Source organism: Pelobates fuscus, chromosome 3 (assembly GCF_036172605.1).
Source record: "Pelobates fuscus isolate aPelFus1 chromosome 3, aPelFus1.pri, whole genome shotgun sequence".
In the NCBI taxonomy this organism is placed as follows: domain Eukaryota; kingdom Metazoa; phylum Chordata; class Amphibia; order Anura; family Pelobatidae; genus Pelobates; species Pelobates fuscus.
The window spans coordinates 295,033,229-295,058,396 of record NC_086319.1 but is presented as its reverse complement, the minus strand read 5'-3'; positions in this window follow the sequence as shown (position 1 = coordinate 295,058,396).

Genomic DNA, 25,168 nt, shown 5'->3' with positions numbered 1-25,168 from the left:
GAATTAGGACTCTTCATAGAGCCTACTGACTGGTACGGCCAAACTGAGCAATCGGGGAGAAGGGCCCTGGTACGAGAGGTAACCAAGAACCCAAAGGTCACTCTGGGATACCATTGTGAGATGGAAGAAACTTGTAGAGGGGCAACTATCACTGCAACACTCCACCAAACTGACCTTTATGCAGACTGGTCAGACAGAAGCCTCTCCTAATTGCAAGACACATAAAAGTCAGCTTGGAATCTGCAAAAAAAAAAAAATCTAAAGGACTCTCAAATTGTGAGAAACTAGATTCTATGGTCTAAGATTGAGTTCAAAGTGTCATGTCTGGGGGATGCCAGGCACCGTTTATCACCTGCACAATTCTATTCCAAAGGTGAAGCATGGTAGTGGTAGCATTATGCTTTGAGGTGTTTTTCAGCAGCAGGTACTGGTAGACTGGCCATGGTTTAGGGAAAGCTGAATCAAGCAAAATACAGAAATATCCTTAATAAAAATATTCTCTAGAACAGGCATAGGCAACCTTTGGCACTCCAGATGTTTTGGACTACACCTCCCATTATGCTTTGCCAGCACTATGGGTGTCAGAGCATTGTGGTGGATGTAGTCCAAAACATCTGGAGTGCCAAAGGTTGCCTATCCCTGGTCTAGAGCACTCAGGAGCTAAGAAAGCGCTGTAGGTTTATCTTCCAAAACACCAATGACCCTAAGCACACAGCCGAGACAATGCAAGAGTGGCTTAGGGACAACTCTGTGAATGTCCTCGAGTGACCTTGCCAGAGCCCGAATTTTAAATCAATCAAACATCTCTGAAGAGACCTAAAAAATGTCTGCCAACCCATGGTCCTCATCCAACCTGAAAGAACTTGAGAGGGTCTATAGAGATCAATGAAAGAATCTAACCAAGTCCAGGTGTGCAAACCTTATCCCATCATACCCAAAAAGACTCAAAGCTGTGATTGCTGCCAAAGGTACTTGAACTAAGTCTGTGTACGTATATCAATGTGATATGTCAGGTATTTTTTATTTTATTTATTTATTTTTATATATTTGCAGTGGTGTCAGATATGGTTTTTGCTTTGTCATTATGGGGTATTGAGTGTAGAAAACACATCATTTGAAATATTAAATAAATTCTAACAATTGTAACATAAACCTGCAAGAGAAAAAATGATGGGGTATATTTATAGTTTGTACAAAGAATGGTGGCTATCCATTCCTTGTTTTAAATAAATGCTACGCTCAGTACTGGATAGTTATATGCATACAACTGATAGATGTGGAAAAGAAAATGTGGAAAAAGGAAGGAGACGTTGACTTGTTTCTGCTTTTACTTCTTACTTAGTTTTTATCATTTTATATCAAATATGTACTAAAATTTCCCAATCTACATGTAATAGTAAAAAATTTTTTGTTTAATTCTATTTCTTTTTATGTATATTTAAAACAAAATTGAAAACAAATGATCTGATGACAAAAAGTCAGAGGGACGGAATACTGAGCTCTGCGCCAGTATCATACTTAGCTTTTGTAAGAGCTCCCCCTACTGGACTTTCTTCATATAGCAAGTCGGGTTTTTATGCTGTTAGATGTTTAAGCATCCTCCCTTGATAAATGCATTACTGCAAAAACATTGGGGTCCTCTTGCTATTTTAGTTTTGTTCTCCTCCCTGTTCTGTCTTTCTCTTGGCTTGCCAGTATGTAAAAATCTTTCTCAGCTAAAAACTGAAAAATGTTGGGATATGTATTACCATTATAAAATGGCTATATTAATGGACATCCAAAGTCATCCAGACAACTTCATCTCATGGTGCTGTGGCCCTTTAGTTTTAATAATGCAATGTAACCAATTGTAGTTGTTTACATTGTAGGTTTAAATCCACCTCTAGTGGCTGTCTTCATGACAGCCACTAGATGCGGTCACACAGAAGCCCATAGTATACAATGTTTTCCTATGGGGAAGCTTGGAGGACCACATGACGTTCGCCATGTCAGTGCATCAGTTTCCAAAGCTCTGATCTGGGCTCACACTGGGCAACTCCAATAGGCGTATTTTCTTTTTTTTGAAGCCATTCTGTAGTTGATTTATGTCCATGTTTATGGTAATTGTCCTGCACATCACTCAACTTTTGTTGAGCTTCAGCTGGTGCACAGCCACCCTGATATTATGCTGTAGGATATCATGATAAACTTGGGAAATCATTTTTCCCTCAATGATAGCAAGAGTTCCAAGCTCTGAAACAGCAAAGCAGCCCCAAATCATGATGCTCTCCACCATCCTTTGGATGATGTTATCATGTTGGTATGTAGTGCCCTTTTTTAATTCAGACATAGTGCTACCTGTCATGATATTATCTTTTTAATTAACTCATGCAAAAAAAAAGAGAGAAAAACCTTGTTAACATGTTTGTATTTTATGCTGAACCTGACCTCAATAAAACAAAGATTTATAAAAAAAAAATAAAAAAAAAATTAGCTTGGGTATTCCCCATAAGTGATGCTGCCATGATAAATAGCCAGGAATATAAAATTACGGTAGGTATGGTTTATATTTTCCTTAATAATCTACATGTCTGGAATTACTCATAAAACTGTACGTTATGCATTTGAGTTGCACCTAGACACTTAATTTTATAACATGATAGGAAGCTTCATATTTGCTTAAGTCTCTCTTTACTAGAACTCCACAGCAGCACATTAACATAGAGAAAAAACAACCAATCAGAAAAAAGTAAGAAAACCATATAAGGCCCCTCCCAACCAACTATTGCTTCTTTCTTTGCTGCTCCACATCAAGCACAGGTCAGAGTATCACTGCCTCCTGCTACTTTGGGTGGCTGTGGATATTTTTGCATATTCTGTACAGATATTTTACAAATATTTATACTTAGTTTATTCTTAGTTCCTACATAGTTTTGTTTTATAGGTATTGTTTACATATTCTATATAGATTTTAGGCATGTTTATCCATGATTTCTACTTGTTTAATATTTATTTTATTGATTGTGTACACATATTCACTTGTTTTATTCATGTTCCTCCTTATTGTGTTTTCTTTATGTGGTATACATGCTGTGTGGGGGATTTGTGCAGGGGAGAGCAAGCGGACCACGTGGGAGCGGCTGCTCCTGACCGCCCCACACTCACCATCCCGCGACCTCATGGTTGGCGCTGGAGAGTAGCGGCTTCTGCCGGCCGCTCTTAAGGGTACAGTAACGTTCTGTACCAGTTAAGGCATACACAGGATACCCAGATGGGAGATTGGGCTGCATATTTCCCCCCGTCACAGGCCAGTGAGCTACTTAATTTAGTAATTCCTTGACTATGGCTTCTGCTCAAACCAAGTCACAGGTTCAGATTTGTCAACCTTCTAATTTCCTGTAATGCACAGGTCCCTGCTCTGTCTAGCTCACTTCCTCTACTGCCATGAGTCTGGTGGTGGGGGTTGCGTTTTGTCTGCACGTCCCTCTGCCATGCAGCCTCCCCCGCTTACATATCTCAGTGAGATGGCACAGTGGGTGGTGCACCATCACTAGACTCTGTTGTATCCTTGTGGTTCAGGTTCAGACCCTGGCGGAGTTGACTCAGTCCTTCATCCTGCTGATGTAGTTAAATGAGTTTCATTTATGGGTGGTAATAACATCCCAGGACATATTTGGACACCAGAGTAATCTGATTGTAACTATCCTGGTACAACGTTATTATGGCATTATCGGTGGATTATTACCTCAGTTTTTCTGCATGCCTGACATCCTACCATCGGACACGTTGCTATATCTGACTGGCCTGCCTTGAAGGTGCCTGTGACGAAACCAACCTCGCCACTGGGCATTGGAGAAGCCTGTTTGCCCGCCTCCTACCTGCTGACTATGGCCCCTTGAAAATTGGTACGTTTAGAGAACTATATTTGGGCATATTGTATTTTATTGTGCGTCTGCTGGCCCTTTAAGCACAGTGAATGGTATTTTATTGTACTGCTGCTGGCCCTTTAAGAACTGTCTGGGGACATATTGAGACTTTGGGTAACAATACCCTTTAAGACTATGGCCCCTGAAAAGTATGAACTTTTATTGTGTGTGTATGGCCCTTTAAGAACCGTCTGGGGACATCTTGTAACTTTGGTGAACAATGTCCCTTTAAGACTATGTCCCCAGACCTGTAAAATAACTTGTTCCTGGCTTTCTCCCACTTGGTTCAGTAAATAGGGCTTACTGAACCAAGTACCACACAGGCGGACCACCCAGAAGTTAACGTGTGCAGGCAATTTACCTCCCAGGCTGTGAGGTTACTGCAGGTTAATTGCACGTGGCGGCGGCCATCTTTGTTCAGTCGAATGCGGTCCGCGGTGTATGCTAAAGATTCTGTGGAACTAAAATCGGCTACACATTTTACCGAACACCGCTGACCCTTACCTTCTTCCATACTGAACTTGCAGCTCCAGAGACTAAGTCCCGTTCGAAATGGGACTTAGTCGTTTTTTCGCATGAAATTGACCGGCCGCACAGCCCAAATCTATGGAACTGTTTTGGGCAGGAAAATGTGCTTGCGGTCGGTCATAAAGGGACCTCCAGCTAACTTTTGATCCACTGGGGGGATTTGGCTGATTTTTGGAAGGGTGTATGTTTAAAGTGTGCTGATTCCAAATATGTGGTTTTTGGATTGGATGTACGGTTTTAAAGTTATAGCACATGTATAAAAACTGTATTTTCCCTGGCTGTAATAATTATGTTAACTGGTTATCTGAGGGGAGGGAACTTGTGGGTTGTAACCGTTATGCTATTGGCTGTTTTACCCCGCCCCTGTGGGCGGTCTTTTATGTGTAAGATGGAAATAAAAGCAGACTGGGTGTGCTAGCACCTCAGATCATCTTGTACCTTCATGAAGTTTCGGCTCATATTTGGGGGATTGGAGGACTACACTCTGGGGATTGCTATAATCACTATACTCCCCAGGGTATTATCGCTGAGCTCTGCTAAGAGCTGTTCCTGTGCCTGCTCTCTGGAATTCGGAGAGGTCCATCTACTGGAAGCTAGACCCTGGTCTTGGGTCCAGAGTGGGTAGCGTGGCGAGACCCCAACCAAGCTGCGGCGGTTCGTGGGAGTCTACAGTGGTTATGGTGTCTGGTGGAGTGCTTGGAGACCTCGGAAAGCACTAGGAGCATCCGTCAGCGGAGGGTACCCGGTCGGGGTGCCAGCGGTTCCGTTACAGTGCCTCTATTTGGCCTGCACTGTCGGTGCCCGTGTGACTGGCCTTCTTGGCTGTGACTGGATTGGCCTGCTTTGACTGGGCCCCTTGATTGGCATGCTTTGACTGTGCCCCCTTGATTGGCCTGCTTTCTCTGTGCCCCTTTGATTGTCCTCCTTTGTCTGTGCCCCATGATTTGGCCTGCTCTTTCTGTGACATTCTCTATGTACGCCTGCCGGCTGTATACGCCCACTTGGGCACTGCATGCGCTAACTACTTGCCTCTGCCATTATTAGGGGTGCTGCCCCGTTTGTATACTGGTGACACCTGTTCTCTATACCTGTTGTTGTCTCATTTTGTCCACGTCTCCTTGAGCATGGAGCCATCTCCCCAAGAGCAGACTCGGCAAGCCTTGATTACTGGCCGCCTCCGTGGACAAGACCCTGAACTAGGGCACCCCCTCAAGCAGTGGCGTACATACCGGGGTCGCAGCTGCGACCGGGCCCGGCCCACCAGGGGGCCCGGTCGCCCTGCGACCCAGGTATGTACCCACTGGGCCAGCCTCTTCTCCTGGGGGGCCCAGGAGCCAGCTGGCAGGGCCGGATTAAGAGCACAGTGGGCCTGGTGCTGACAATTATGATGGGCCTAATTACGGAATCTTGTCGACCAAAAACACTAAAACAGTCATACCTCCCAAGGGTCATGTATCTGATGGAGATGGTGCTGGAGGGAAACTCATAGGATGCAGCTATATGAAAACACATACTCTATGCTAATTTCTCTCTAATTTATGTTTTCAGCTTTCAAGTAAATCCATAACCCTTAACGACAGTGTCTAGTGAAGCAGGAAGTCAATGGGCAGGGTAAAAGGGTGTGCCACTGGTGTGAATCACGTGACCAGACCTGCCAAAAGGGAAGAACATGCCCAAAAAGGGGGCATGTATGTCCAAAGAATTTGAAGGACAGCCTGGCATGAATGCATGTCAGGCTGCCCGCCAATCATGCAGCTGTCCAACTAAGGGCATACTATGCAGACAGCACCCTGAGCTTGACATAAATGCGTCTAATGATACGTTTACTCCATGCTTTCTAAGGACTGTCCCCTAGCACTCGCTGGTCCACTTGTCTCCTTACTTTCTTACTAGCAGGCAGAAGCTTCTGGTATACAGATAAAAGGTGTACATAGTGAGTGTAGAAGAAAGGGGACATGCCACAGTGTTAGAGAGACCAGCGTCTGCATTACCTAAACTAATTTCATTGTCAGCCAGTCCACACAAGTTTTGTTCCCATACATCTCTCTTAAGCTTCCAAACTTAAAGGGAAATTATAGTCACCAGAACAACTACAGCTTATTGTATTTGTTCTGGTAAGTAGAATCATTCCATTCAGGCTTTTTGCAGTATACACTGTCTTTTCAGAGAAAATAACTCCACTGGTTGCTCCTTAGATGGCTGCTAGAGGTGCTTCCTGGGGCAGTACTGCCTAGTGTGCAGCACTGCCATTCAGTGTATCCACCCTCTGCATGCAGACACTGAACTTTCCTCATAGAGATGCATTGATTCAATTTATCTTTATGAGGAGATGCTGTGCTGGCTCTGCCCCTGATCTGCCTAGTTGACAGTCTCAGACAGTCTTATGGGGAAGTATTGTAATTTGCGCAGACCACCACTTCTGATGATGTCAGCAGACAGTCAGTTCAGAGGCAGAGCCAGCAGCTTAGAGAGGCAAGAAGGGGCCAGGGTGGTGGTTTTAACCAGGGCCGGACTGGGGATACAAAGCAGCCCTGGAAAAAAAAAATCTATGCCAGCCCCATAAGTCATTGCGCCATATATTGTCGCATGTTATATGTAAGGCTATGTCTTGCCACCCCAGATGATTGAGTTTATATATATATATATATATATATATATATATATATATATATATATATATATATTTATTTATTTATTTTTCTAATATAAAATATTGGTCCTTTCAGAGTAAAACATTTAATTATACAGTAAGCATACTCACATGCAGACACAGACAATCTCACTGACACACACAAGCTCATTGATACACAGCCTCATAGACAAACAATTTAACTAATATACATCAGCTCATTGACATAAAAACACAAGCTCACTCACTAGCAGGCACACACACACATGCAAGCAAGCTCACTCACTAGCAGGCGCACACACACACAGCTTAATGTAGTGGTTCTGGTGTCTATAGCATGTCCCTGCAGGCTTTTTTTTTTTTTTTAATTCTTTATTTAGGTTGTGCATGAGTTAACAAGCAGATTTGCACTGCCACGATAGCTAGTGCAATCAAAGCAGTATACATTAAACAACAACAGTGTGGCTTCATATACAATGCACATTTTCTTTTTTATGATAGCTAAGTAGTCCGTAGGCTAGAGATCAAGGTCTAGTCTAAGCTTTGCAGACATTGCGACGTGGGGCTTTGTTATCTAGACTGAGAATAGGTTAGTACACGCTTAATAGTAGAAGTACAATATGCTTGGGTTTGAGCCATATAACATGTGGGTGCAGGCATTATTTAGTTGACAAACATCTAGTGAGGTCCCTCCTGCAATCCCAGGCTAGTCTAAGATAAGATAATAAATTCACTTCAACTTATGCCACAACAGCGTGGTGCAAGATTGACGCCAGGGTTAGATATTGGCATATGAGTACGCACCTTTTTAGGCTCCAACCTCATTTTATAATAATAATAGTAAATGGAAAACATGCTAGTTATCAATTGAGAGAGAAAGATTAAATGTCGGTGAGCAATATCTTTAAACATAATAATGAGTTTTTAAGTGTGTTGCGTTTCACAGCCTAAATATACTCATCTAGCTTAGGCAATGTAGCATATCCCTGGCAGGGTTATCCGGCTAGCCTAAAAATTAGTAAAATTAGTACAATGAAGGCAGGGTTAACTTAGTGCACGTTATATGCCATAATGAGTTTACATTAGCGAGATCAGGCTTGCTATTCATGAGTGTGCTACTAGGATATGCGTATGCAGAAATTAGGGTATTTCAGGCTATAAATACGTAAAAGTATAATGATCACTTAGATATGAACAGTATTAGAGTGATTCGACAGGCTGATATCCACCCTATGGCACACACATCACCATGTACTTGGCTGCTGCGATTGTATGGACTCCAAAAGAAAAATCAAAACAAACTTATATACATTGAAAATATAGAAAGATGTGTTAACTAAGGCATTAGATAGAGTCATTGGATACCGGGCATCCCGCAAGTTTGCAGATAAGTCTGAAAATCCAGTAGGTGCGGGTAGCTCAAAAGACTGAGTCAGCTCGTGTAGGTAGCGAGTCACGTAACAGTAATAAAGGATGAGAAAAATATGAATAAACTATGTCCGTGATGCAGAATTAACGTTTGAAGTGTTTTCCTCTGCTACATGTGTAGAGACATATGCAGACGGTCGACAGGGGGGGGTATGGTATGCCCGAAAGTGTGTCCAGTATTACTGAGCCCCAGTTCATGTAGTGGCTGCCACGTATGAGTTTGCAGTGGGTCGTCGGGGGACGAACTCCGGTGCGGCGGCTGCGTTCCTCCCCAGTGGGCGCTTGGGACCGGACATGTCTGTCACTGTGGCGAGTGCAGTCGTGGGGAGGTTCAGTAGTCCTAGTGCCTCCGTGGCCTCCTTCATATTATGGACTATGTGAGAGTTGCCTCCTCGTTCAATCTGAAGGGTGCGCCCTGGTCCCCAGCGGTACCGGACTTGGTGTAGTCGCAGGAGGGATGTGAATGGGCCCAGTGATCTCCTCCACGCCAATGTCCCCCCTGAGAGATCAGAGAAGAAGGAAAGTGTCATCCCCTCAAAGGTAAGTGTTGGTTGGCCTCTGACGGCTGCCAAGATTGCTAGCTTGTCACTGAGGGACTGGAACCGGACTATGAGGTCCCCTGTGGCGGTAGGTGGTGCTCTCGCTGACTTTGGTAAGCGGAATATGCCATCGAGGGTGATTGCTTTGGCTGATTTCGGGGTCACTAGCGTGGTGAGAAGTCTCCTTGCCAGATGTGGTAGTTCCGCCTCTGGGACGGAGTCCAGGACTCCCCTAAGTTTTAGGTTGTTGCGGCGAAGTTTATCCTCCTGGGAGGCCAGTTGCTGCTCGTGGAGCAGTGTTTGCTGCTGTAGGCTATGTATTGCCGCTTGCAGTTCTGTCATCTGTGTCTTGTGATTATTAACGGTGCCTTCCACAGCTCCCAGTCTGGTTGTGATGAGTTAAAAATCCTCTCTAAGCAGGGCCACATCTGCTGCTATCTTTCTATGGTGGTCTGCCATGAGTTCCCCTATAGCCTCCATAGTCACTGGGGTGGGTGCTTTCATGGGTGGTTGTGCCTGTACCAGTGTTTGTACCTGTGTGGTCTCGGGCTGTGGGGTGTCCCCATCCTCTCCTTCAGAGGTCCCGTTCGAAAAATCGGAGCATCCGCCATGCATGGCCGCCAAGTGCGCTCCGGTTGCGATTTGTGCTTGCCGCCATAGCGCCCCGATATCCATGCTTTGTCGGGGATTTTCGGCTTTTGCTTTTTTCGATTTTCGACCCATTGAGATTGTGTGGGTGTCTGGAGCGGAGTTGGGTTGTGTTTGCTCGTTTGTATAAGGGGTTTGCTGGCTTAATTGACGGGACCCCCGCAGCCATGCGACCGTCTGCTTCGACCGCTAAGCTCCGCCTCCCTGCAGGCTTTTGAATGTAAACACTGACTTTTCAGAGAAAAGGCAGTGTTTACATTGCTTCCTAGTGACACCTCTAGTGACAGACACTCAGACGGTCACTAGAGGCGCTTCCTGTGTCAGTGCGGATTGGCTGAGATCATCAAGCTTGATGATCTCAGTCATAGAGGCAGAGACCAGCACGACGTTGGAAAAAAAAAGGTGAGTAAAATAATATTTTTAAAAACACACACAGACACCACGACTGACACACACACACACCATGACAGACACACACACACCATGACACAGACAGACACATATACACCATGACAGACAGACACACACACACACCGTGACACAGACAAACACACACACCATGATACAGACACACCGTGACACAGACACACACACACATGACACAGACACACACACACCATGACACAGACACACACCCTGACACAGACAGACACACACACACCATGACACAGACAGACACACACACATCATGACACAGACAGACAGACAGACACACACACACCATGACACAGACACACACCATGACACAGACAGACACACACACCATGACACAGACAGACACACACACCATGACACAGACAGACAGACACACACACAGCATGACAGACACACACACACACAGCATGACAGACACACACACACACACCGTGACACAGACAGACACACACACAATGATACAGACACACGGTGACACAGACACACACACACATGACACAGACACACACCCCGTGACACAGACACACACCCTGACACAGACAGACACACACACACACCATGACACAGACAGACACACACACAGCATGACAGACACACACACACACACACCCCGTGTTGCTACCTGTGTGGGTGGGTGGGCAGACTGATAGGTGTCCTGCGGCCGCATGGAGAGCTTGGATGGCGGCCGCAGGGGAAGCTCTTTTGGCGGCCGCTGGGGGAGCAGGCTGTTCTGTCTCTGCTCCCCCTCCCTTGCGCGCTAGAAAGAGACCCGGGGCCGGAATATGACGTCATTTTTAAAAACACACACAGACACCACGACTGACACACACACACACCATGACAGACACACACACACCATGACACAGACAGACACATATACACCATGACAGACAGACACACACACACACCGTGACACAGACAAACACACACACCATGATACAGACACACCGTGACACAGATAAACACACACACCGTGACACAGACAAACACACACACCATGACACAGACAGACAGACAGACACACACACACACCATGACACAGACACACACCATGACACAGACACACACCATGACACAGACAGACACACACACCATGACACAGACAGACAGACACACACACAGCATGACAGACACACACACACACAGCATGACAGACACACACACACACCGTGACACAGACAGACACACACACCATGATACAGACACACCGTGACACAGACACACACACACATGACACAGACACACACCCCATGACACAGACACACACCCTGACACAGACAGACACACACACACACACCATGACACAGACAGACACACACACAGCATGACAGACACACACACACACCCACCCCGTGTTGCTACCTGTGTGGGTGGGTGGGCAGACTGATAGGTGTCCTGCGGCCGCATGGAGAGCTTGGATGGCGGCCGCAGGGGAAGCTCTTTTGGCGGCCGCTGGGCGAGCAGGCTGTTCTGTCTCTGCTCCCCCTCCCTCGCGCGCTAGAAAGAGACCCGGCCCCGCTCTCATTAAGCTGCGCGCGAGGGAGGGGGAGCAGAGACAGAACAGCCTGCTCCCCCAGCGGCCGCCAGAAGAGCTTCCCCTGCGGCCGCCATCCAAGCTCTCCATGCGGCCGCAGGACACCCACATGTCTCCCCGGCCCCAGGTGCCGACGGCCCATCGGGAAATTTCCCGGTATCCCGGTGGGCCAGTCCGGCCCTGGTTTTAACATAATAGGGTCAGAAATACATGATTGTGTTCCTGACCCTATAGTGCTCCTTTAAACAAGAGTATGCGAAAAGTAGTTAGGGTTGCCACCTTACTTGGAAAAAAATACCAGCCAATCATTTGTATAATTAATTAGTTATGCGTGACATCACATGATGTAAATCACAAGGAGTGACATAAGAGAAAATTCTGTAAAATCACCAACAAACTACTCACAGTTTGATTCTGCTGTATAGATGGATTGCTCCCAGTGTCTCCCTATCTCCCAGTGTCTCAGTCTCGCAAGTCACCCAGTGTTTGTGTCCCTATGTATCACAGTGTCAGTGTCCCCATGTCGCCCAGTCCCCTAGTCTCCCAGTGTCCCAATGTCTCAGTGTGTCCCCATGTCACTAGGATACTGGGGACACAGTGAGACATGGGGACACAGTGAGACATGGGGACACTGAGAGACATGGGGACACTGAGAGACATGGGGACACAGTGAGACATGGGGACACTGGGAGACATGGGGACACTGAGACATTTAGGGAAACTAGGAGAAATGGGGACACTGAGACACTAGGGACACAGACACCGGGTGACATGGGGACACAAACATTTGGGGACACTAAGACACTAAGGACACAGAGACATGGGAACACAGACGCAGGGAGACTAGGGGACACTGAGAGACTAGGGGACACTGGGGACACTGGCTGGGAAACAGACACCTGGGGACACTGGGAGACATGGGGACAGTTGTGGACATAGACATGGGGACATTGGGACATATAGGGACACTGGGAGACATGGGGACACTAGGCACACTGAGACACTAGGAACACAGACACTGGGAGACATTGGGACACTGAAATATTTGGGGACACTAAGACACTAAGGACACAGAGACATGGGAACACAGACGCAGGGAGACTAGGGGACACTGAGAGACTAGGGGACACTGGGGACACTGGCTGGGAAACAGACACCTGGGGACACTGGGAGACATGGGGACAGTTGTGGACATAGACATGGGGACACTGGGACAAATAGGGACACTGGGACAGATGGGGACACTAGGCACACAAAGAGACATGGGACACAGACATTGGGAGACTTGGGGACACTTAGACACTAGCTGGGGGTCATGGGGACACTGGGAGACATGGGGACATAGTGTCTCCATGTCCCAATGTCTCAGTGTCTCCCAATGTCCCTATGTCTCACAGCGTCCCCATGTGTCTCAGCATCCCCATGTGTCCCTGTGTCCCCTAGTGTCTCAGTGTCCCCATGTTTTCCAGTGTCCCCAAGTGTCTCACTGTTCCCAGGTCTCCCAGTGTCTGTGTCCCCATGTGTCCTAGTGTCTCAGTGTCCCCTAATGTCTGTGTCCCCATGTGTCCCCTAGTGTCTGTGTCCCCTTGTGTCTCAGTGTCCCCATGTGTCCCCTAGTGTCTCAGTGTTCCCATGTGTCCCTGCTGCCTTTACCTCCATCCCTCACTTACCTGAGCTGTAGAGCTGCTGTGTGGACTCTGTGCTGTGTTGCTGCTCCCCTACGGATCAGTGAGTAGTAGAGAGAGGCAGGGATATGCTGTAACTTCCTATCCCTGCCTCTCTCCACACACAGTGACCCCCACTGGCCGGTGCTGGTATTGCAGAGTAATCTCCATTTATTCTGCGAAAAATACCTGCATTTGTATTGCTGGTATTACTGCAATACCATCATGGCCAGGCAGCCTCAAATACCGGCTGTACCAGTAAAATACCAGTCAGATGACAAACCTAACAATTTTTTTAGTTTTATTTAAATGGGCCTATTCCATGGGCCTGGGCCTGGAGCTGCAGCTCCATCAGCCCCTATGTTAATCCAGCCCTGCTGGCTGGCCCTGGTGGCACCCGGCTGGCGGGCGCGCGAGGGAGCACTCTCCCCTGAGTGCTTTCTCTTCAGCTCCCTCGCGCAGCGCACTGATACCGGAGCCGGAAGGTCATCTTCCAGCTCCGGTTTCAGTACGCGGCGCGCGAGGGAGCTGAAGAGGAAGCACTCAGGGGAGAGTGTTTCGCCGGAGCTTAAAAACTGTTTTATTTGCTCAGGCGTATGGGATGACATGAAACTTTTAACCTGGTTCAAATGCATGTGATTATAATGCTGTTGTTTGCTGGATATTGTTTTGTCTGTTTTATTGCTGGTATGCGCATCGAGACCCTGTGGGTAATAAGACTGCGTTTCTTAAGAATTTTTAATAAATAAATAAATAAATAAAGTGTTCCCTCGCGCGCCCGCCAGCCTGCTCGCCGGGTGACAACACTGGACCCCAGGGAATCCCCTCAGCTCTCCCAAAGGTTGGGGCGATTAAACTTTTTTTTAAAAATGTGTGTATGTGAGTGTGTTAGAGTGTGTGTGTTAGTGTCAGAGTGTGTGTGTTAGTTTTAGAGTGTGTGTGTGTTAGTGTTAGAGTGTGTGTGTGTTAGTGTTAGAGTGTGTGTGTTAGTGTTAGAGTGTGTGTGTGTTAGTTTTAGAGTGTGTGTGAGTGTTAGTGTTAGTGTGTGTGTGTGTGTGTGTTAGTGTGTGTGTGTGTGTGTGTTAGAGTGTGTGTGTGTATGTGTTAGTGTGTGTGTTAGTGTTAGAGTGTGTGTGTTAGAGTGTGTGTTAGTGTTAGAGTGTGTCAGTGAGTGTGTGTGTTAGTGTTAGAGTGTGTGTGTTAGTGTGTGTGTGTTAGTGTTGGTGTGTGTGTTAGTGTGTGTTAATGTTAGAGTGTGTGTGTGTTAGTGTTAGAGTGTGTGTTAGTGTTAGAATGTATGTGTTAGTGCGTGTGTGTGTGTGTTAGTGTTAGAGTGTGTGTGTTAGAGTTAGTGTGTGTGTTAGTGTGTGTGTGTGTGTTCGTGTTAGAGTGTGTGTGTGTGTGTTAGTGTGTGTGTGTTAGTGTGTGTGTGTGTGTTAGTGTGTGTGTGTTAGTGTTAGTGTGTGTGTTAGTGTGTGTGTTCGTGTTAGTGTGTGTGTGTTAGTGTTAGAGTGTGTCAGTGAGTGTGCTACTGTGTGTGTCTGTTACTGAGTGTGTTTGTTTGCGTCTGTTAGTGAGTGTGCATCTGTTTCTCAGTGAGTGTGTATGTATGTCTGTCACTGAGTGTGTGTCTGTCAGTAAATGTGTGTGTCTGTTAGCTAGTGTGTATGCGTCTGTTCATGAGAGTGTGTGTGTGTCTTAAGCACTTACCTTTCTCCAGCGCCTCTCAGCTCCAAATGCGCATGCGTGGCAAGAGCCACGCGCGCATTCAAACCGCCCATAGAAAAGCATTACTCAATGCTTTCCTATGGACGTTCAGCATCTTCTCACTGTGATTTTCACAGTGAGAATTGCAGAAGCTCCTCTAGCAGCTGTCAATGAGACAGCCACTAGAAGCTGGATTAACCCTCAGTGAAACATAGCAGTTTCTCTGTATCTGCTATGTTTTCAGCTGCAGGGTTAAAACTAGAGAGACCTGGCACCCAGACCACTTCATTGAGCTGATGTGATCTGGGTGTCTGTAGTGGTCCTTTAAGTGTATGTGTTTATGCATGCACTGGCATACATAACGCGGTCGCAGGGGTCGCAGCCCTGTGACCAGATGCCCGCCGCCATGTGTTGCGGCCCCAGCCCATGCAGAGTAAGCGTGCACGCGGGGGCAGGGGCCCACGGATTAGTTTTCGCACCGGGGCCCCATGGGTTGTGTGTACGCCACTGCCCTCAAGTTCAACCGGAATGGGGAGCTAGGGAGAACTCACATATGGCAGATGACTCTCCTAGGAGAGAACAGGCAAGTGCACAGGGGCGCTATTGGAAGGTTGAAGGCCCTGAACCACACTCCCGGAAAGGCAAGGCTCAGGCAAAGCATCATGTCCCGGCGTTGTCGGCCTCTCCGACCAGACGCCGCCGCCTATCAGGCATGGCTGAGGGACCTCTATGCCCCCCCTTTATATGGCCATCCTGGATGCATGGCGGGCGTGCCAGTCCCCCTCGGTAGAGGAAATTGAGTGGGACAAGGACCTTGGTGACGACTCTGAGTGGCACCAGGAAGCGGAGGACGCCTCCACGCCTGGGGTGGCGGCTACAGCCGCGGATGAGGACACTTTCTTGGATGCCAGGGCGAACACCTGTTTGACACTCAGGCCATTCAATGCCCCAGGTCCCCCGCAAGGTCCATTCCCGTTCACTTGGCACATTTCGTACATTACTGGGTCCGCAGTTTGGGAGGTGCGCAGTAAACTTCGGGCTGAATGGCCCAGACCGGTATTCCCGGATAAGGTCACCATGACCCTGGAATTTGACTTCCTGGTCTCTATGGTCTGAACCATACGGGCATGACCCCAAGAGGGGGTCGAGCGCAACCTCTGTTTGACACAGGACAATCTACTGGACATGCTGGATCCCCTGTACAGGTGGCCAATGATGGCTGATGAGGCCCACTCAGAAGGGGATACCCTGGATCCTGCCGCCATGCGGGACTGTGTCTTACGCTCCATTTGCCTGCTGGGCAACACAAACGTGACCCTCTCCGTGGAACGCAGGGAGGTAGTCCCTTTGAGGATGGACAACTTATTGTCAGAGGACAAAGGAATTAGGCCTTTGGCTAAAGGTCTGACATTGGGGGAACCGTTCATTATAGAACAGCACAAGCGCGTGAACCTATTCACTCCCGTGGTCGAGGCGCAGACCTCCATGTAAAGAGTCTTTCGTTCACAGTTTTTCACAGGTTTTGGCAGGACTGGACGACAGCGGGGTGGCGTCTTCAGCCGATCCTGGTTTCCCGGATCCCATGGACCATTGCCATTTGGATGGTTCGGGATATGTCATCCCTTCCAACTCAGGTGCATCCTCCACAGGTCCCCCTTGCCTCAAGAGAGAAATGGACCCTGATAGACGCGGAGATTCGGGCTCTGTTCAAAAAGGGTGCTGTACAGTGGGCTTCGGACATGCAATTCCACAAGGAGCCATTCAGATGGCAGTGTCAGAAGCACTCTGCGGTCTCCTTGTTCGAACACCTAGAGTTCGTGCTCATCCAGGTGTAGTCAGCTATCTCCTCTGCCCAGGTGGTCGAGTTCTTGGTTTTTCGCAGAAGACGCGTAGGAACATGCCCTATGGCTGCCTCTATCCAGGATGGCGGCCATTCGGAAGGAGATAAGGAGGATCCTAGGTCAAGTACGGATCCCGCCACGGATGTTAGCTTGAGTAGTGGGTCTCCTCTTGACCTCGGTCCAGGCGATCTGCCCAGGCCCACTTCATTACGGGGTCAGGCAGCTTCTGAAGGCTCGCTTTCCAGACAGGAGGCCTTTTTGCGACCAGATGAACCCCTCCTCTCCGAATGTGAAGATCGCGGCAAGCTCCACGGGAGGACCATGGTCGGAGAGGGAGTCGCAGTTCCACATCATCTGTCGGGAACTGATTACGGGATCATTTGCAATTAGGAGTCTGCCGAACCATCTTTCGGACGGTGGTTTCCTCCTCAGGATGGAGAATGTCTCAGCAATGCCATACATCATCCGCTTGAGGGGAGCCCGGTCTCGAACGCTCTCAGAGGTATCGAAGGAGATATACAGTTTCTGCTTCCAGCACGACTTCACCCCCAGGTGGTGTATTTGCCAGGAGAGTCTTACCTGACGGCGGATCAGTTCTTCAGACATTGGAGGGATGCCAGCGATTGGAACCTTCTTCGGCACATTTTCCTCGTACTGGCGGTCCAGAGGGGCTCGTTCACGGTGGATACTTTCACCTCCTGGACGAACTTTCGGGTCCTGATCTACTCCACATGGCTTGGGATCTGGCGTACTCAATGGTGGATGTTTGGTCTCCAGGCGTGGACTTCATGAGGTGGCTGGCTTTGTGATGGCAGGGTCAAGCCTGGTTTCCGGAGCGCTTGGATCTGTCCCTTCGGGATCCACTGCTCCGGCCGGCACCTCTGATGCTCCTCCCGTATTCCCGGGGCAACCCTCATTCCCTTGTGAGGGTGTCAGGGTACCTGAAGTCTCTACCTCCGAGAGAGGTAGAGACTTAGACGTTCATCCGTCCGGACGCCATGTTTCCTCTGTTCCTCGCGGTCGACCCGGTCACACAAACGCCGGCCGCGAGGGAGTCTCTTCCTTTTGTAGCATGGTGCCCGGAGGCCGACGTCATCACGCCAATCCGGAACGACCTGTCACTCAGTCCGAGACAGACTAATCAGGTTTCGTCGGAGGCGTGTCTATCCTCTCTAGCCAGGGTATTTAAACTTACTTCGCCCTGTTGCTCATTGCCCTGTCGTGGTTCTAGCCTGTCTAGTCACACAGTGCTCTGGTGTTTCTCAGTTATCCTTTTGGTTTCGACCCGGCTTGTTTCCTTACTCTGTTTACCTCCGTTATCCTTGACCCGGCTTGTTCCTCGCTTACCTGTCTTCTCGTTCCCTCGACCTCGGCTTGTCTCTGACCATTCTCTATACTCTCTGTACGTTAGCCCGGCCATTCTAAGGACCGGTATACGTACCCTGTACCTGTTTGTACTTTGCGTGTTGGATCCCTGTCCCGATCCTGACATTACGACAGGGCCAATGGATCCTGCAGGTACAAACAGTCAGGTTGGTTCCTCTGATTCCAGGTTTGACGCCATGGAACACAGAATGGACCAAATGGCCTTAGCACTACAGGCATTGTTGTCTCGTGCTAATAATCCTCCAGAGGAGACGCGTCCTACTCCTATTTCCTCTGTAGGTTCAGGCCTAGAGGTAGCTACTGTAGGTGCCTCTTCCCGTGTTACTCCACCTGTACGTTATGGTGGGTCACCTGAGAAGTGTCGTGGTTTTTTAAACCAGATCAGCATTCACTTTGAATTGCAACCTCGCTCCTATCCTACCGATAGGGCAAAGGTTGGGTTTATTATCACCTTACTCATTGAGAAAGCTCTGAGATGGGCTAACCCATTATGGGAGAACGATAACCCGTTGGTATACAATTATACTGCCTTTGTAGCTGCTTTTAGAAGAACTTTTGACCCCCCTGGTAGAAAGGTCAATGCAGCCAGATTACTGTTGCGCCTGAGACAGGAGAACCGAACATTAGTGGATTATGCACTAGAGTTCAGGTCTCTGGCGTCAGAAGTTAAGTGGAATGAACAGGCTTATATGGATGTATTCTTGAACGGGTTATCAGATGTTATCCTTGACGAAATTGCTACTAGGGAGCTACCAGAGAATTTAGAGGACTTAATTTCGTTCATTTCTCGTATTGATGAACGTATAAGAGAAAGACAGAACACTCGAGAGAGGAACCTAAGACCTGCCTTTAAATTAGCACCTGCATTTCTAAGTCCTGAGTCCAATACCTCACTAATTCCTGAACCTATGCAGATAGGCAATACTCATCTCTCAGAAGAGGAGAGACTGTACAGGAGAAGGGAGGGATTGTGTATGTATTGTGGAGTCAGAGGTCATTTACGCCTGAATTGTCCTGTTCGCTCGGGAAACGCCCGCACCTAAGTTTCTCTAGAGGACAGGCCTTGGGTGTTTCTATTTTGTCCTCTACGCATAATTACAAAAATCACAGGCTTTTACTACCAGTTTCTTTAACATGGAAGAAGGAAGTACTTAAGACCGTGGCATTGATAGATTCCGGCGCTGCTGAGAATTTTATCGATCAAGCCTTTGCCACTAAGCACACTATTCCTTCCCAGTTAAGAGAGACCCCCTTGGCCGTTGAGGCCATTGATGGTAGACCACTACTCGAGCCTGTTATTACTCGTGAGACTATATCCATGAGCCTGTCTGTTGGTATCTTACACGAGGAGAGTATATCTCTTATGCTTATTTCGTCCCCTTCCGTTCCCATAGTCCTGGGGTATCCATGGTTAAAGAGACATAACCCTACTATCGATTGGGAGTTAGGGGAGATACTCTCGTGGGGTCAGGGTTGTCAGGAGAGGTGTTTACAGAAGGTATCCCCTTTGGCTGTAATTTACACACCTGACACTACTACCCAGCCTAAAGAGAGACAGATACCTCCTTTGTACATGGACTTAAAGGCAGTATTCGATAAAAAGAACGCTGATACTCTACCTCCACACAGGTCCTTTGATTGTAAAATTAACCTATTACCTGGTACCATGCCTCCTAGGGGCAATGTATACCCTCTATCCACTAAAGAGAATGCTGTTTTAGAGGAGTATATTCAGGAGAATTTAGACAAGGGATTTATCAGGAGATCCTCATCTCCTGCCGGCGCTGGGTTCTTTTTTGTTAAGAAGAAGGATGGGTCACTCAGACCTTGTATCGATTATCGAGGGTTGAATAAAATAACCATCAGGAATGCCTATCCTATCCCCTTGATTACAGAACTCTTTGATCGGTTAAAGGGCTCTAAGATTTTCACCAAGTTGGACCTCAGAGGGGCGTACAACTTGGTGAGAATTCAGCAAGGCCATGAGTGGAAGACAGCGTTTAATACCCGCTATGGTCATTATGAGTATACGGTCATGCCTTTTGGTCTCTGTAACGCACCTGCAGTTTTCCAAGATTTGATTAACGAAGTTCTTAGGGAATTTCAACATGATTGTGTTATTGTCTACCTGGATGACATACTCATACACTCTAAAGAGATTGAGACCCACCATCGACAAGTCAGACAGGTATTACACAAACTTTTACAACATGGTTTGTACTGTAAACTTGAGAAATGCAGTTTTGACCAGACCCAGATAGACTTTCTTGGATACGTGATTTCTGGGGAGGGCTTTAAGATGGATCCTGACAAACTCCAGTCTATTTTAGATTGGCCATTGCCTCAGGGACTCAAAGCTATTCAGAGATTTATTGGCTTCTCTAATTATTATAGACGCTTCATTAAGGGCTACTCGTCTATTATTGCGCCCATCACCAATATGACCAAACAAGGGGCGGATACTAAGACATGGTCTACTGATGCTCTAGCTGCTTTCAAGAGTCTCAAAGAACTTTTTGCTTCTGCTCCAATACTAGTCCATCCGGATACGACCTTACCGTTCCTGCTCGAGGTCGATGCCTCTGAGACAGGAGTAGGGGCGGTTCTGTCACAAAGATTGGGGGTAGATAAACCATTGCACCCATGTGGTTTTTTTTCTAAGAAACTTTCGGGCCCTGAGAGCAGATATGACATCGGCGACAGAGAACTCTTAGCAGTCATTAAAGCCTTAAAGGAATGGAGACATTTATTAGAGGGAACCTTACACCCTATTACTATCCTGACGGACCACAAGAACTTGTCCTACATTGGGGAGGCTAAGCGCCTGTCCTCTAGGCAGGCTCGTTGGTCCTTATTCCTGACTCACTTCAACTATGTGCTGACTTATAGACCTGGTTCAAAAAATTCTAAAGCCGATGCCTTATCTCGCCAGTATGAACCTTCTACTGTACCTGAGCCGGTCCTTTCCTCTATAGTTCCGAAATGCAATATTGTTGCTAATACGAATCTCAGGATTCATTCTCCGTTACTGGCCGAGATCGTTAAGCTACAACATTTAGCACCTAGACAGACTCCTGTGGGTCGACATTTCGTTCCTCCTGCTCTTCAACTGGAACTGTTGCAGTGTTTCCATAACAGCAAGATGGCGGGACATCCTGGTATTCGCAAGACTTTTGCGTTGATCTCTAAGGATTTCTGGTGGCCTGCTTTACGTAGGGATACTAAAGATTTCATCGCTGCATGTGAGGTTTGTACTAAGACCAAACAACCTCATACGCTTCCTTGTGGATTCCTGCACCCCTTAGAAGTTCCAGAGAAGCCGTGGTCCTGCTTGGCCATGGACTTTATTGTCGATCTACCTATCTCTAAAAAACAGACTGTTATCCTCACCGTGGTTGACAGATTCACTAAGATGGCACACTTCATTCCTCTGCCTAAACTTCCATCTTCTCCCGAATTGGCCGAGATATTCGCTAGGGAGATTTTTCGCCTACATGGGATACCCTCTCAAATTGTGTCTGACAGAGGTTCCCAATTTATTTCCCGTTTTTGGAGGTCCTTCTGTTCGCAACTTGGTATCAAATTGAACTTTTCTTCTGCCTATCACCCTCAGTCTAATGGAGCTGCTGAACGTACCAACCAGAAAATTGAACAATATTTGCGATGTTTTGTTTCCGAACACCAGGATGATTGGGTCGGTTTGATTCCTTGGGCAGAGTTTGCACACAACAATCTCGTTTGCGATTCTACTCATTCGAGCCCCTTCTTCATGAATTATGGCTTTCACCCGTCTATTCTTCCTTCGGCTTCTCCTTCCCAGGGGGTGCCGTCGGTTGATGTTCATGTTGCTAATTTGAGGAAGTTGTGGGATCAAACTCGGCAAATCCTTACGCACAATTCTATGCTGGTTAAGAAACATGCTGATAAACGTAGAAGGGCGGCTCCGCTCTTTGTTCCGGGTGATAGGGTATGGTTGAGCACGAGGAACATCCGTTTAAAGGTGCCCTCCATGAAGTTCGCTCCCCGTTATATTGGACCTTACAGGGTGTTGTCTCGTATCAATCCAGTTGCGTATCGTCTAGCTCTTCCTGATACCTTACGCATCCCTAACTCGTTTCATGTGTCGTTGCTGAAACCTCTTATTTGTAACAGGTTCTCCTCCACAACAGCCCCTCCTTGTCCTGTTCAGGTGGAGGGTCAGGAGGAGTATGAGGTTAACTCTATTATTGATTCTCGTATCTCCCGGGGGAAAGTACAATATCTGGTCGATTGGAAGGGATACGGTCCTGAGGAGAGGAGTTGGGTACCTCAGGAGGATGTTCATGCTCCTCGTCTCCGCAGGGCGTATCACTCTCGCTTTCCATCTCGTCCCGGTTCTTTCCGCCCGGTGGGCGTATCTGAGGGGGGGGGTACTGTCAGGGTACCTGAAGTCTCTACCTCCGAGAGAGGTAGAGACTTAGACGTTCATCCGTCCGGACGCCATGTTTCCTCTGTTCCTCGCGGTCGACCCGGTCACACAAACGCCGGCCGCGAGGGAGTCTCTTCCTTTTGTAGCATGGTGCCCGGAGGCCGACGTCATCACGCCAATCCGGAACGACCTGTCACTCAGTCCGAGACAGACTAATCAGGTTTCGTCGGAGGCGTGTCTATCCTCTCTAGCCAGGGTATTTAAACTTACTTCGCCCTGTTGCTCATTGCCCTGTCGTGGTTCTAGCCTGTCTAGTCACACAGTGCTCTGGTGTTTCTCAGTTATCCTTTTGGTTTCGACCCGGCTTGTTTCCTTACTCTGTTTACCTCCGTTATCCTTGACCCGGCTTGTTCCTCGCTTACCTGTCTTCTCGTTCCCTCGACCTCGGCTTGTCTCTGACCATTCTCTATACTCTCTGTACGTTAGCCCGGCCATTCTAAGGACCGGTATACGTACCCTGTACCTGTTTGTACTTTGCGTGTTGGATCCCTGTCCCGATCCTGACAGAGGGGAGGTCACCTACACTTGGTGGCATGGACTCTTTCAGGGGAGCCTGGTATGTCGTGGCATGATCGCAGTCGGCTAAGGATCTCCTCTGGGACCCCCGGGACCCTGGGGCTAGGAGATGCTATTTTTGACATGGGACCCCTGTTGTCGGTGGTGTCTAAAACGGGATACCGATCCCTTTACGGGACCTGTAACCAGCGTACTTTCGGTAACACTGGTTTGACCTGGGATGATCGTATCTAATGTAGATCGTAGATCTACATTTCGCCACCCACGTTCTGATTAGGTCAGGATCTGCTAGTCGGCAAGGTTCTTCGTGGTATGAGACTGTAGTGTCCACCCTGCCTAGTATTCCTCCCTCTGGGACGTGCGCGAGGTTTTGGCGTTTTTTTCTCCGGGATAAGCCTGATTCTCAGGGCCTCTCTCTTTGGCAATTTAGGCTTTATTTGCCATCTTACTATGCCTTATTTCTTGCAGTAGTGGTTCTGAGGTCCAGGCCTTTGAGGTCGACGTTTTTTCTTTTTCCTCCGGATGGGGTCACCTTCAGGGTTTCTAGGCGTACTAGTCGGATTCGACGGTTATTTTGTTATTCATATTTCCGCGACGTGCCTATGCGCCGGGTAGCGAGGACTATTCTCCTTCCGGGCAGTTGTGGATTTATTAGGTCAGACCTCACATATCGGTTTCGACTCCTACTTTTGCGCGATGGATTATATGGTTATTGACATTGGCGGGGATGAATTCGAGCTTTGGAGCGCTTTCGGTTAGAGGCGCGGCAGCTTCTGGTGCCTTTAGGGCAGGCGTTTCCCTGCTAGACATAATGCGTTCGGCTGATTGGTCATGAGTAGATACTTTTCGTCAATTTATTGTAGGCCGTCGGTTATGTTTCTTTTGCTTTGCTGTCGGAGTGTTAAAACAGGAAATATGAAGACTCCTGTCATGTTATAAAATTGTAGATTATACTTGCTTTAGTGTAACTATAATCTTAATTTTATTAATGACAGGAAGTGAATATTTCCCTCCCAGTTTCTCCCTTCCCTTATCGTTGTTTGTTTTTGTTGACCTACTTTTTGGTGTTAGTCTATTCTCCAGGACGGTGGTAGACAGTATGGTTTTGTCTATTTAGGGGAAGTCAGTGTGTGTTTTCTGGGATGTTGTACTGTCAGTAATTGATTATGGGTATTCATGTTTTCCCAGTGCATTTCATTCAGTAATCAGAGTTTCAATTCTGTTTATCTCGTTTCAGTTTAATGGCTCCACTACAGGTCCGGTTTCCAGATGTTCTCCAGGAAACAGATCAAGGCTTCCTCTACGGATCCACTTTTGTTACGAGTTCAGACGACAGTCATTGACGGATTTCGTTTGAATTTTCTTCTATTGTTATTGTATTATATCTTGTTTATGTACTTGTTTTTTGTCGCAGTTTGAAAGAGGAAATAGTTGGTTGGGAGGGGCCTTTTATGGTTTCCTTACTTTTTTCTGATTGGTTGTTTTTTTCTCTGTGTTAATGTGCTGCTGTGGAGTTCTAGTAAACAGAGACTTAAGCAAATATTCACCTCCTGTCATGTTATAAAATTAAGATTACAGTTAAACTAAAGCTAGTATAATCTACAATTCTTTTCAATTACAGACGTTTAATTAACAAGTCTGTAATTAAAAACTATCTCATCTCACCAAATAGTGGTGTCCAGTTCAGCTTTTTTTCCCCAACATATCTGTTTTAACCTAAAATTGGCAATTCCCTGGTAAATTCCCAGACTAGTGAATGCCTATGTTTATTGTTAACCTCCTGGTTATGGGTCAGTTGTAAAAAATGTTTTTAAAAAATGCATGTTCTATGGTGTATACAATTTTGGTAATTATATTTTCCTTTAGATCTTATAAATTATTATATAACCTTTCCTACAAAGCATATCGGTGTCTTTTTGCATAATATAAAAAATTATGCA